The following is a 12,500-nucleotide window of genomic DNA, read 5'->3' as shown; positions in this document are numbered from 1 at the left end:
TTCGCAGATTTTTGCCCGGCCTGTGTTTAAGGAGGCGGCCGGTACCTCCCTCCTTGGATGACCCACTACCCTTGACGGGCCCATTCGCAGATTTTTGCCCGGCCTGTGTTTAGGGAGGCGACCGGTCCTCCGTAGCTTGATCGGATTTCCCTTCCGGCCTGTGTTTAAGGAGGCGGCCGGTCCTCCGTAGCTTGATCGGATTTCCCTTCCAGCCTGTGTTTAAGGAGGCGGCTGGTCCTCCCCGGTCGGTTGCCAAGCGACCGGGACCCGCAAGTGGGCAGGAACCGTCCACCCAACGCCGGCGAGCCGGGGCCGGTGGGGGCCCTACCAAGGCGGGTCTAACTTCAGGCGGTGCAAACGGGGGAGGGGGGTAAGGACGGCTGCCGGGAGCAGACAGCCGTCCCCGGGAGGGGGTAGTAGCTTCGCGGCGGCCGCCGGGAGCAGACGGCCGTCCGCGGATTCTGCCAATGCCTGTAGGACTTTGAATATTTCACAGCCGTGCTGTGGCACTTAGAAAGTTTTTCAGAGATGTGGCACTTAGAAAGTTTTTCAGAGATGTGGCACTTAGAAAGTTTTTCAGAGATGTGGCACTTTGAACATTTTTGAGAGATGTGGCACTTTGAAAATTTTTGAGAAATGTGGCACTTTGAAAATTTTTGAGAAATGTGGCACTTTGAAAATTTTTGAGAAATGTGGCACTTTGAAAATTTTTGAGAAATGTGGCACTTAGAAAATTTTCTCTCTCTCTCTGGAAGTGCCGTGCCTTCTTCAGTTCTGCTATCCGAGCAGGGGACGCTTGCTGGCGGCCGTTACCAGCGCTCGGACCAGGCCCAATTGATTTGCATGGAAAACAATTGCGTCCCCCATGCTCGTTCTGACTATATTTTGCGAAAGGGGGGTAAAGTGATGAGTACACTAAGTGGGGGGACCAACCCATGTACTCTAGAAAAAGTACATGGGTTGACAAAAGACCAGTTCGTACTGCACCCCTGGTACCCAAACCCCTGGTACCTTTAGGCACTTAGAAAAATTTCGCCCAAATTTGGAGGTCGCTCCAGGGGAAGAGGCCGAATTTTCGCCTATTACGGCCGACCGCGGGAACCAGCCGAGGCGGACGCTTTTCGGCGCAAGAGCCGTTGGCACTTAGAAAATATTCGCTAAACTTCAAAGGACCTCCAGGGGAAGAGGCCGAATTGTCACTTTTTCTGGCCGACATCGGGAACCAGCCGAGTCGGACTCTTTACGGCGGAGCAGCCGTTGGCACTTAGAAAATATTCGCCAAACTCGGCCGGACTTCCAGGGGAAGAGGCCGAATTGTCACTTGTTCTGCCCGACATCGGGAACCAGCCGAGTCGGACACTTTAAGGCGGAGCAGCCGTTGGCACTTAGAAAATATTCGCCAAACTTGAACGGACCTCCAGGGGAAGAGGCCGAATTTTCACCTGTTCTGGCCGACATCGGGAACCAGCCGAGTCGGACGCTTTTCGGCGCAAGAGCCGTTGGAACTTAGAAAATATTCGCTAAACTTCAAAGGACCTCCAGGGGAAGAGGCCGAATTGTCACTTGTTCTGGCCGACATCGGGAACCAGCCGAGTCGGACTCTTTACGGCGGAGCAGCCGTTGGCACTTAGAAAATATTCGCCAAACTCGGCCGGACTTCCAGGGGAAGAGGCCGAATTGTCACTTGTTCTGCCCGACATCGGGAACCAGCCGAGTCGGACACTTTAAGGCGGAGCAGCCGTTGGCACTTAGAAAATATTCGCCAAACTTGAACGGACCTCCAGGGGAAGAGGCCGAATTTTCACCTGTTCTGGCCGACATCGGGAACCAGCCGAGTCGGACGCTTTAAGGCGGAGCAGCCGTTGGCACTTAGAAAATATTCGTTAAACTTGAAAGGACCTCCAGGGGAAGAGGCCGAATTGTCACTTGTTCTGGCCGACATCGGGAACCAGCCGAGTCGGACGCTTTAAGGCGGAGCAGCCGTCGGCACTTAGAAAATATTCGTTAAACTTGAAAAGACCTCCAGGGGAAGAGGCCGAATTGTCACTTGTTCTGGCCGACATCGGGAACCAGACGAGTCGGGCCCTTTAAGGCTGAGCAGCCCTTGGCACTTAGGAAATATTTGCCTTAACTCGGCCGGACTTCCAGGGGAAGAGGCCGGATTTTCACTTGTTCTGGCCAACATCGGGAACCAGCCGAGTCGGACACTTAAAGGCTGAGCAGCCGTTGGCACTTAGGAAATATTTGCCTTAACTCGGCCGGACTTCCAGGGGAAGAGGCCGGATTTTCACTTGTTCTGGCCGACATCGGGAACCAGCCGAGTCGGACACTTTAAGGCTGAGCAGCCGTTGGCACTTAGGAAATATTTGCCTTAACTCGGCCGGACTTCCAGGGGAAGAGGCCGATTTTTCACTTGTTCTGGCCGACCGGGGGAACCAGCCGAGTCGGACACTTTACGGCGGAGCAGCCGTTGGCACTTAGGAAATATTCGCCAAAATGTTCCGGACCTCCAGGGGAAGAGGCCAAATTTTCACTTGTTCTGGCCGACCGGGTGAACCGGCCGAGGCGGACACTTTACGGCGGAGCAGCCGTTGGCACTTAGGAAATATTCGCCAAAATGTTCCGGACCTCCAGGGGAAGAGGCCAAATTTTCACTTGTTCTGGCCGACCGGGTGAACCGGCCGAGGCGGACACTTTACGGCGGAGCAGCCGTTGGCACTTAGGAAATATTCGCCAAAATGTTCCGGACCTCCAGGGGAAGAGGCCGAATTTTCACTTGTTCTGGCCGACCGGGGGAACCAGCCGAGGCGGACACTTTACGGCGGAGCAGCCGTTGGCACTTAGGAAATATTCGCCAAAATGTTCCGGACCTCCAGGGGAAGAGGCCGAATTTTCGCTCGTTCGGGCCGACCGGGAGAACCAGCCGAGGCGGACACTTTACGGCGGTTGAGCCGTTGGCACTTAGAAATTATTCAGACTTCCATCAAACACACATCGGCCTTTTGCCGTCACTGCCCGGGATGGGCACCGTGGTAGCTCGGACAGTTCGCGTGACAGCTTCCGCTGGCACTTAGACAATTTTTAAAATGAAAATAAACAGTTCTGCACATACGTGCCGACTATATTTTGCGAAATGGGGGTAAAGTGATGAGTACACTAAGTGGGGGGACCAAGTACATAAAGCCCACCCCTGGTACCTCAGAGAGGCCGAATTGACACATTTTGTGTCCGACCGCGGGAACCAGCCGAGGCGGACGCTTTTCGGCGCAAGAGCCGTTGGCACTTAGAAAATATTCGTTAATCTTGAACGGACCTCCAGGGGAAGAGGCCGAATTTTCACTTGTTCTGGCCGACATCGGGAACCAGCCGAGGCGGACGCTTTTCGGCGCAAGAGCCGTTGGCACTTAGAAAATATTCGTTAATCGTGAACGGACCTCCAGGGGAAGAGGCCGAATTTTCACTTGTTCTGGCCGACATCGGGAACCAGCCGAGGCGGACGCTTTTCGGCGCAAGAGCCGTTGGCACTTAGAAAATATTCGTTAATCTTGAACGGACCTCCAGGGGAAGAGGCCGAATTTTCACTTGTTCTGGCCGACATCGGGAACCAGCCGAAGCGGACGCTTTACGGCGGAGCAGCCGTTGGCACTTAGAAAATATTCGTTAATCTTGAACGGACCTCCAGGGGAAGAGGCCGAATTTTCACTTGTTCTGGCCGACATCGGGAACCAGCCGAGTCGGACGCTTTTCGGCGCAAGAGCCGTTGGCACTTAGAAAATATTCGTTAATCTTGAACGGACCTCCAGGGGAAGAGGCCGAATTTTCACTTGTTCTGGCCGACATCGGGAACCAGCCGAGTCGGACTCTTTACGGCGGAACAGCCGTTGGCACTTAGGAAATATTCGCCGAACTCGGCCGGACTTCCAGGGGAAGAGGCCGAATTTTCACTTGTTCTGGCCGACATCGGGAACCAGCCGAGGCGGACGCTTTTCGGCGCAAGAGCCGTTGGCACTTAGAAAATATTCGTTAATCTTGAACGGACCTCCAGGGGAAGAGGCCGAATTTTCGCTCGTTCGGGCCGACCGGAGGAACCAGCCGGGTCGGACACGTTACGGCGCAACAGCCGTTGGCACTTTGAAAATATTCGCCAAAATGTTCCGGACCTCCAGGGGAAGAGGCCGTATTTTCGCTCGTTCGGGCCGACCGGAGGAACCGGCCGGGTCGGACACGTTACGGCGCAACAGCCGTTAGCACTTAGAAATTATTCGTTAAACTTGAACGGACCTCCAGGGTTAAGAGGCCGAATTTTCGCTCGTTCGGGCCGACCGGAGGAACCAGCCGGGTCGGACACTTTACGGCCCAACAGCCGTTGGCACTTTGAAAATATTCGCCAAAGTCGTCCGGACCTCCAGGGGAAGAGGCCGAATTTTCGCTCGTTCGGGCCGACCGGAGGAACCAGCCGGGTCGGACACTTTACGGCGGAACGGCCGTTGGCACTTTGAAAATATTCGCCAAAATGTTCCGGACCTCCAGGGGAAGAGGCCGAATTTTCGCTCGTTCGGGCCGACCGGAGGAACCGGCCGGGTCGGACACGTTACGGCGCAACAGCCGTTGGCACTTTGAAAATATTCGCCAAAATGTTCCGGACCTCCAGGGGAAGAGGCCGAATTTTCGCTCGTTCGGGCCGACCGGAGGAACCAGCCGGGTCGGACACTTTACGGCCCAACAGCCGTTGGCACTTTGAAAATATTCGCCAAAGTCGTCCGGACCTCCAGGGGAAGAGGCCGAATTTTCGCTCGTTCAGGCCGACCGGAGGAACCAGCCGGGTCGGACACGTTACGGCGCAACAGCCGTTCGCACTTAGAAAATATTCGCCAAAGTCGTCCGGACCTCCAGGGGAAGAGGCCGAATTTTCGCTCGTTCGGGCCGACCGGAGGAACCAGCCGGGTCGGACACGTTACGGCGGAACAGCCGTTGGCACTTTGAAAATATTCGCCAAAATGTTCCGGACCTCCAGGGGAAGAGGCCGAATTTTCGCTCGTTCGGGCCGACCGGGAGAACCAGCCGAGGCGGACACTTTACGGCGGTTGAGCCGTTGGCACTTAGAAATTATTCAGACTTCCATCAAACACACATCGGCCTTTTGCCGTCACTGCCCGGGATGGGCACCGTGGTAGCTCGGACAGTTCGTGTGACAGCTTCCGCTGGCACTTAGAAAATTTTTAAAATGAAAATAAACAGTTCTGCACATACGTGCCGACTATATTTTGCGAAAGGGGGGTAAAGTGATGAGTACACTAACTGGGGGGACCAAGTACATAAAGCCTACCCCTGGTACCTCAGAGAGGCCGAATTTTCGAATTCTGAGGCCGAGCTGGGGAACCAGACGAGGCGGACACTTTTCCGAGCGAGAGCCGATGGCACTTAGAAAATTTTCGGCTAAGTCGGCAGGACTTCCAGAGCGAGAGGCCGAATATTCGTCATCTGTGGCCGACCGGGGAACCAGCGAAGGCGGATAGGCGGTCACGGAGGTCCCGCCGGCTGGTCCGCGGGCCAATTTGGGTCCCGTAATTTAGCGGTCGCGGTCCGGAATCCACGCCGAGCGGGGAACCAGCGGAGGCGGATAGGCGGTCACGGAGGTCCCGCCGGCTGGTCCGCGGGCCAATTGGGGTCCCGTAAGTTAGCGGTCGCGGCCCGGAATTCGCGCCGGCCGGGGAACCAGCGCAGGCGGATAGGCGGTCACGGAGGTCCCGCCGGCTGGTCCGCGGGCCAATCGGGGTCCCGTAAGTTAGCGGTCGCGGCCCGGAATTCGCGCCGGCCGGGGAACCAGCGCAGGCGGATAGGCGGTCACGGAGGTCCCGCCGGCTGGTCCGCGGGCCAATCGGGGTCCCGTAAGTTAGCGGTCGCGGCCCGGAATTCGCGCCGGCCGGGGAACCAGCGCAGGCGGATAGGCGGTCACGGAGGTCCCGCCGGCTGGTCCGCGGGCCAATCGGGGTCCCGTAAGTTAGCGGTCGCGGCCCGGAATTCGCGCCGGCCGGGGAACCAGCGCAGGCGGATAGGCGGTCACGGAGGTCCCGCCGGCTGGTCCGCGGGCCAATCGGGGTCCCGTAAGTTAGCGGTCGCGGCCCGGAATTCGCGCCGGCCGGGGAACCAGCGCAGGCGGATAGGCGGTCACGGAGGTCCCGCCGGCTGGTCCGCGGGCCAATCGGGGTCCCGTAAGTTAGCGGTCGCGGCCCGGAATTCGCGCCGGCCGGGGAACCAGCGCAGGCGGATAGGCGGTCACGGAGGTCCCGCCGGCTGGTCCGCGGGCCAATCGGGGTCCCGTAAGTTAGCGGTCGCGGCCCGGAATCCGCGCCGGCCCGCAGCCACCGCCAGGCGGATAGGCTGTCACGGAGGTCCCGCCGGCCGGTCCGCGGGGGGAACTGCGCCCTCTGGCGGACACGCCATTGTAAATGAATGGGGTTTGGCACTTAGTGCATTTTTCGCCGAAGCCGACGAGCGCTCCGGGCGAGGAGGCCGGATTCTCGCCATCCGTGGCCGGCCGGGGAACCGGCCAAGGCGGATAGGCGGTCACGGGGGTCCCGCCGGCTGGTCCGCGGGCCAATTGGGGTCCCGTAAGTTAGCGGTCGCGGCCCGGAATCCGCGCCGGCCAGCAGCCACCGGGAGGCGGATAGGCTGTCACGGAGGTCCCGCCGGCTGGTCCGCGGGCCATTTAGGGTCCCGCGAGTGAGCGGTCGCGGTCCGGAATCCAGGCCGGCCAGGAGGCACCGCCAGGCGGATAGGCGGTCACGGAGGTCCCGCCAGCTGGTCCGCGGGCCATTTATAGTCCCGTAAGTTAGCGGTCGCGGCCCGGAATGCACGCCGGCCAGGAGGCACCGCCAGGCGGGTAGGCTGTCACGGAGGTCCCGCCGGCCGGTCCGCGGGCCAATTACCTCCAGCCGAGCGGATATGAACTTTATTAGCACCTTCTACGAGATGGCGGAGCCTTATTCGACAACCAGCACCTCGGCTTAGCATTTTCCACGGCCCGCTGATCTTCCAGAAGACGTCCAGCCGGTTTCCTCCTCACATTTTAAGCCGGCCGAGGCTTCCGGCACCCCGGCTAAGCTTTCTCCACGGCCCGCTGAGCTTCCAGGGGACCTCCGGCCGGTTCTCCCGGTGCCTCGCGCCTCGCTTTGTGAGCCGGCCGAGGCTTCCAGCACCTCGGCTGAGCGTTTCCCACGGCCCGCTGAGCTTCCAGGGGACCTCCAGCCGGTTCTCCCGGTGCCTCGCGCCTCGCTTTGTGAGCCGGCCGAGGCTTCCAGCACCTCGGCTGAGCGTTTCCCACGGCCCGCTGAGCTTCCAGGGTACCTCCAGCCGGTTCTCCCGGTGCCTCGCGCCTCGCTTTGAGAGCCGGCCGAGGCTTCCAGCACCTCGGCTGAGCGTTTTCGGCGGCCCGTTGCTCTCCCGGAGGTCGCAACGGGGAGTTACCTCCCTCTCGCGGACACGGCGAGTAAATACACCGCCTCTCGCACTTGGCGCACACTCACTCGCATTGCTACGCCTCCCGTGGCACTTTAAGCGGCCGAACGGCGGGAGTAACTACGACTCTCTTAAGGTAGGCTCACTTGACTATTTATTCATGTATTTATTTATTTTTGACGGTTCGCGGAGGCGATGACGCTCCGCGCGGGTAAACGGCGGGAGTAACTGTGACTCTCTTAAGGTAGGCTCACTTGACATCTATTTATTTATGTATTTATTTATTTTTGACGGTTCGCGGAGGCGATGACGCTCCGCGCGGGTAAACGGCGGGAGTAACTGTGACTCTCTTAAGGTAGGCTCACTTGACATCTATTTATTTATGTATTTATTTATTTTTGACGGTTCGCGGAGGCGATGACGCTCCGCGCGGGTAAACGGCGGGAGTAACTGTGACTCTCTTAAGGTAGGCTCACTTGACATCTATTTATTTATGTATTTATTTATTTTTGACGGTTCGCGGAGGCGATGACGCTCCGCGCGGGTAAACGGCGGGAGTAACTGTGACTCTCTTAAGGTAGGCTCACTTGACATCTATTTATTTATGTATTTATTTATTTTTGACGGTTCGCGGAGGCGATGACGCTCCGCGCGGGTAAACGGCGGGAGTAACTGTGACTCTCTTAAGGTAGGCTCACTTGACATCTATTTATTTATGTATTTATTTATTTTTGACGGTTCGCGGAGGCGATGACGCTCCGCGCGGGTAAACGGCGGGAGTAACTGTGACTCTCTTAAGGTAGGCTCACTTGACATCTATTTATTTATGTATTTATTTATTTTTGACGGTTCGCGGAGGCGATGACGCTCCGCGCGGGTAAACGGCGGGAGTAACTGTGACTCTCTTAAGGTAGGCTCACTTGACATCTATTTATTTATGTATTTATTTATTTTTGACGGTTCGCGGAGGCGATGACGCTCCGCGCGGGTAAACGGCGGGAGTAACTGTGACTCTCTTAAGGTAGGCTCACTTGACATTTATTTATTTATGAATTTATTTATTTTTGACGGTTCGCGGAGGCGATGACGCTCCGCGCGGGTAAACGGCGGGAGTAACTGTGACTCTCTTAAGGTAGCCTGACTCGACGTCTTTTTCAACGGTGGCTGGAGGACCCGGGCGGTTCTCGGGGGTGCGTCGCTCCTCACTTTTGACGCCCGAGGAGGCTCCCGGCACCTCGGCTACGCGTTTTCGGCGGCCCGCTGAGCTTCCAGAAGACCTCCAGCCGGTTCTCCCGGTGCTTTCCTCCTCACGTTTTAAGCCGGCCGAGGCTCCCGGCACCCCGGCCAAGCGTTTCCCACGGCCCGCTGAGCTTCCAGGGGACCTCCGGCCGGTTCTCCGCGCGCTTTCCTCCTCACTTTTAAGCCGGCCGAGGCTTCCGGCACCCCGGCCAAGCGTTTCCCACGTCCCGCTGAGCTTCCAGGGGACCTCCGGCCGGTTCTCCGCGCGCTTTCCTCCTCACATTTTAAGCCGGCCGAGGCTCCAGGCACCCCGGCTAAGCTTTCTCCACGGCCCGCTGAGCTTCCAGGGGACCTCCGGCCGGTTCTCCGCGCGCTTTCCTCCTCACTTTTAAGCCGGCCGAGGCTTCCGGCACCCCGGCCAAGCCTTTCCCACGGCCCGCTGAGCTTCCAGGGGACATCCAGCCGGTTCTCCGCGCGCCCCCCTCCTAACTCGACGCCCGAGGAGGCTCCAGGCACCCCGGCCGAGCCTTTTCGGCGGCCCGCTGATCTCCCGGAGGTCGCAACGGGGAATTGCCTCCCTCTCGCGGACACGGCGCGTAAATGCACCGCCTCTCGCACTTTGCGCACACTCACTCGCATCGCTACGCCTCCCGTGGCACTTTAAGCGACCGGGACCACCGCGAGCGCGGGCGATGACTAAGAGGCTCCCCGGCCGGCCTCGCGGAGCTCCGACGCTCCCCCGCGGGACTTCCGGCGGCCGGCCGGAGCCTCGGCACGGCTGCCGCACTCCCTAATAACACCCCGCGGACCCCCGCGAGCCGAACGCTCGCTGCCGCGGGCGACCCGTGCCAAGGCGGACGCGTGACGGCGCGGGAGCCCTCGGCACTATATCACGGTCACGTATGTAGTCAAATCGTGTAAAATCACCGTTAGTTTATTCATAATATAGGTAATAATTAAATAAATATTAACATCGCGTATATCATTAATAAACACATGTATGTATTTATTTAATAATTAAATAAATATTAACATCGCGTATAATCATGCGCAATACTTCGTGGCCGACCGGGGAACCGGCGAAGGCGGACGCATCGCGGCGCGAGAGCCGTTGGCACTTTGGAAAAATAAATAAATAAATAAATAAATAAATAATAATTCGCCGACCGGGCTCCGGGGGGAGAGGCCGATTTTTGGCCGTTCGTGGCCGACCGGGGAACCGGCGAAGGCGGACGCATCGCGGCGCGAGAGCCGTTGGCACTTTGGAAAAATAAATAAATAAATAAATAAATAATTCGCCGACCGGGCTCCGGGGCAAGAGGCCGAATTTTCGCTCGTTCGGGCCGACCGGGGAACCGGCGAAGGCGGACGCAGCGCGGCGCGAGAGCCGTTGGCACTTTGAAAAAAAAAAAAAAAAAAAAATTCGCCCACCGGGCTCCGGGGGAAGAGGCCGGCTTTTCGCCGTTCGCGGCCGACCGGGGAACCGGCGAAAGCGGACGCGCTCTCTAACGAGCCCCGCCGGCCGGAGGAAGTGCGCCCTCTGGCGGACACGCCGTTGTAAATGAATGGGGTTTGGCACTTAGTGCATTTTTCGCCCAAGTCGAAGCGCGCTCCGGGCGAGGAGGCCGGATTCTCGCCACCCGTGGCCGGCCGGGGAACCGGCCAAGGCGGACGCGCTCTCTAACGAGCCCCGCCGGCCGGAGGAAGTGCGCCCTCTGGCGGACACGCCGTTGTAAATGAATGGGGTTTGGCACTTGGTGCATTTTTCGCCCAAGTCGAAGCGCGCTCCGGGCGAGGAGGCCGGATTCTCGCCACCCGTGGCCGGCCGGGGAACCGGCGAAGGCGGATAGGCTTTCACGGAGGATCCGCCGGCTGGTCCGCGGGCCGATTAGGGTCCCGCGAGTGAGCGGTGGCGGTCCGGAATCCAGGCCGGCCAGGAGGCACCGCCAGGCGGATAGGCTTTCACGGAGGAGCCGCCGGCTGGTCCGCGGGCCGTTTAGGGTCCCGCGAGTGAGCGGTGGCGGTCCGGAATCCAGGCCGGCCAGGAGGCACCGCCAGGCGGATAGGCTTTCACGGAGGACCCGCCGGCTGGTCCGCGGGCCGTTTAGGGTCCCGCGAGTGAGCGGTCGCGGTCCGGAATCCAGGCCGGCCAGGAGGCACCGCCAGGCGGATAGGCTTTCACGGAGGACCCGCCGGCTGGTCCGCGGGCCGTTTAGGCTCCCGTAAGTTAGCGGTCGCGGTCCGGAATACAGGCCGTCCAGGAGGCACTGCCAGGCGGATACACTCTCTAACGAGCCCCGCCGGCTGGTCCGCCGGGGGAAGTGCGCCCTCTGGCGGACACGCCGTTGTAAATGAATGGGGTTTGGCACTTAGTGCATTTTTCGACCAGCGGCAACGCAGGCTGACGGGCGGCCGCTTCCACGGGCCGGTACTACTCTACGGAGGCGCTAGCCGCCTCCGGTGGGGGCCGTGTGATCTCGCTGGATGCCCGAGGACCTTCCGCGAGGCCCGGCCGCAGCTTTTACGCGCGCCCGGTCCTATTACCTGGTGGAAGCTGGAGGCCGGGGCTCCGCAGCTCGCCGCCCGGGGACCTTCCGCGAGGCCCGGCCGCAGCTTTTACGCACCACCGCTGCTATTCTCTGGCTCCGGCTTCGTCCCGGAGGGTGCTTGGGGAACGGCGGCGCACACCGCGAACGGCCGGTGGCGGTCGGCTGGTGGCGGTCGGCTGGTGGCTGTCGGCTGGTGGCGGTCGGGGGTGGCGCTTGGGGATGGCGCTTGGGGATGGTGGCTGTCGGCTGGTGGCGGTCGGCTGGTGGCGGTCGGCTGGTGGCGGTCGGCTGGTGGCGGTCGGGGGTGGCGCTTGGGGATGGCGCTTGGGGATGGTGGCTGTCGGCTGGTGGCGGTCGGCTGGTGGCGGTCGGGGGGTGGCGGTCGGGGATGGCGCTTGGGGATGGTGGCTGTCGCCTTGTGGCGGTCGGCTGGTGGCGGTCGCCTTGTGGCGGTCGCCTTGTGGCGGTCGGGGATGGCGCTTGGGGATGGTGGCTGTCGCCTTGTGGCGGTCGGCTGGTGGCGGTCGCCTTGTGGCGGTCGCCTTGTGGCGGTCGGGGATGGCGCTTGGGGATGGTGGCTGTCGCCTTGTGGCGGTCGGCTGGTGGCGGTCGGCTGGTGGCGGTCGGGGGGTGGCGGTCGGGGATGGCGCTTGGGGATGGTGGCTGTCGCCTTGTGGCGGTCGGGGGGTGGCGGTCGGGGATGGCGCTTGGGGATGGTGGCTGTCGCCTTGTGGCGGTCGGCTGGTGGCGGTCGGCTGGTGGCGGTCGGCTGGTGGCGGTCGGGGGGTGGCGGTCGGGGGTGGCGCTTGGGGATGGTGGCTGTCGCCTTGTGGCGGTCGGCTGGTGGCGGTCGCCTTGTGGCGGTCGGGGGGCGGCGGTCGGGGGTGGCGCTTGGGGATGGTGGCTGTCGGCTGGTGGCGGTCGGCTGGTGGCGGTCGGCTGGTGGCGGTCGGCTGGTGGCGGTCGGGGGTGGCGCTTGGGGATGGCGCTTGGGGATGGTGGCTGTCGCCTTGTGGCGGTCGGCTGGTGGCGGTCGCCTTGTGGCGGTCGGGGATGGCGCTTGGGGATGGTGGCTGTCGCCTTGTGGCGGTCGCCTTGTGGCGGTCGCCTTGTGGCGGTCGGGGATGGCGCTTGGGGATGGTGGCTGTCGCCTTGTGGCGGTCGGCGGTGGTGGTTTGGGACCGGCGTCCGGCGCAAAGTGCGTGTTGCGCGGGCCGGAGAAAATTTAGGCCAGGGGCCCGCCGCTGGAGAAAT

This window comes from Syngnathus scovelli, unplaced genomic scaffold, assembly GCF_024217435.2.
Source record: "Syngnathus scovelli strain Florida unplaced genomic scaffold, RoL_Ssco_1.2 HiC_scaffold_75, whole genome shotgun sequence".
NCBI lineage: Eukaryota > Metazoa > Chordata > Actinopteri > Syngnathiformes > Syngnathidae > Syngnathus > Syngnathus scovelli.
Note: the sequence above shows the minus strand (reverse complement) of the source record.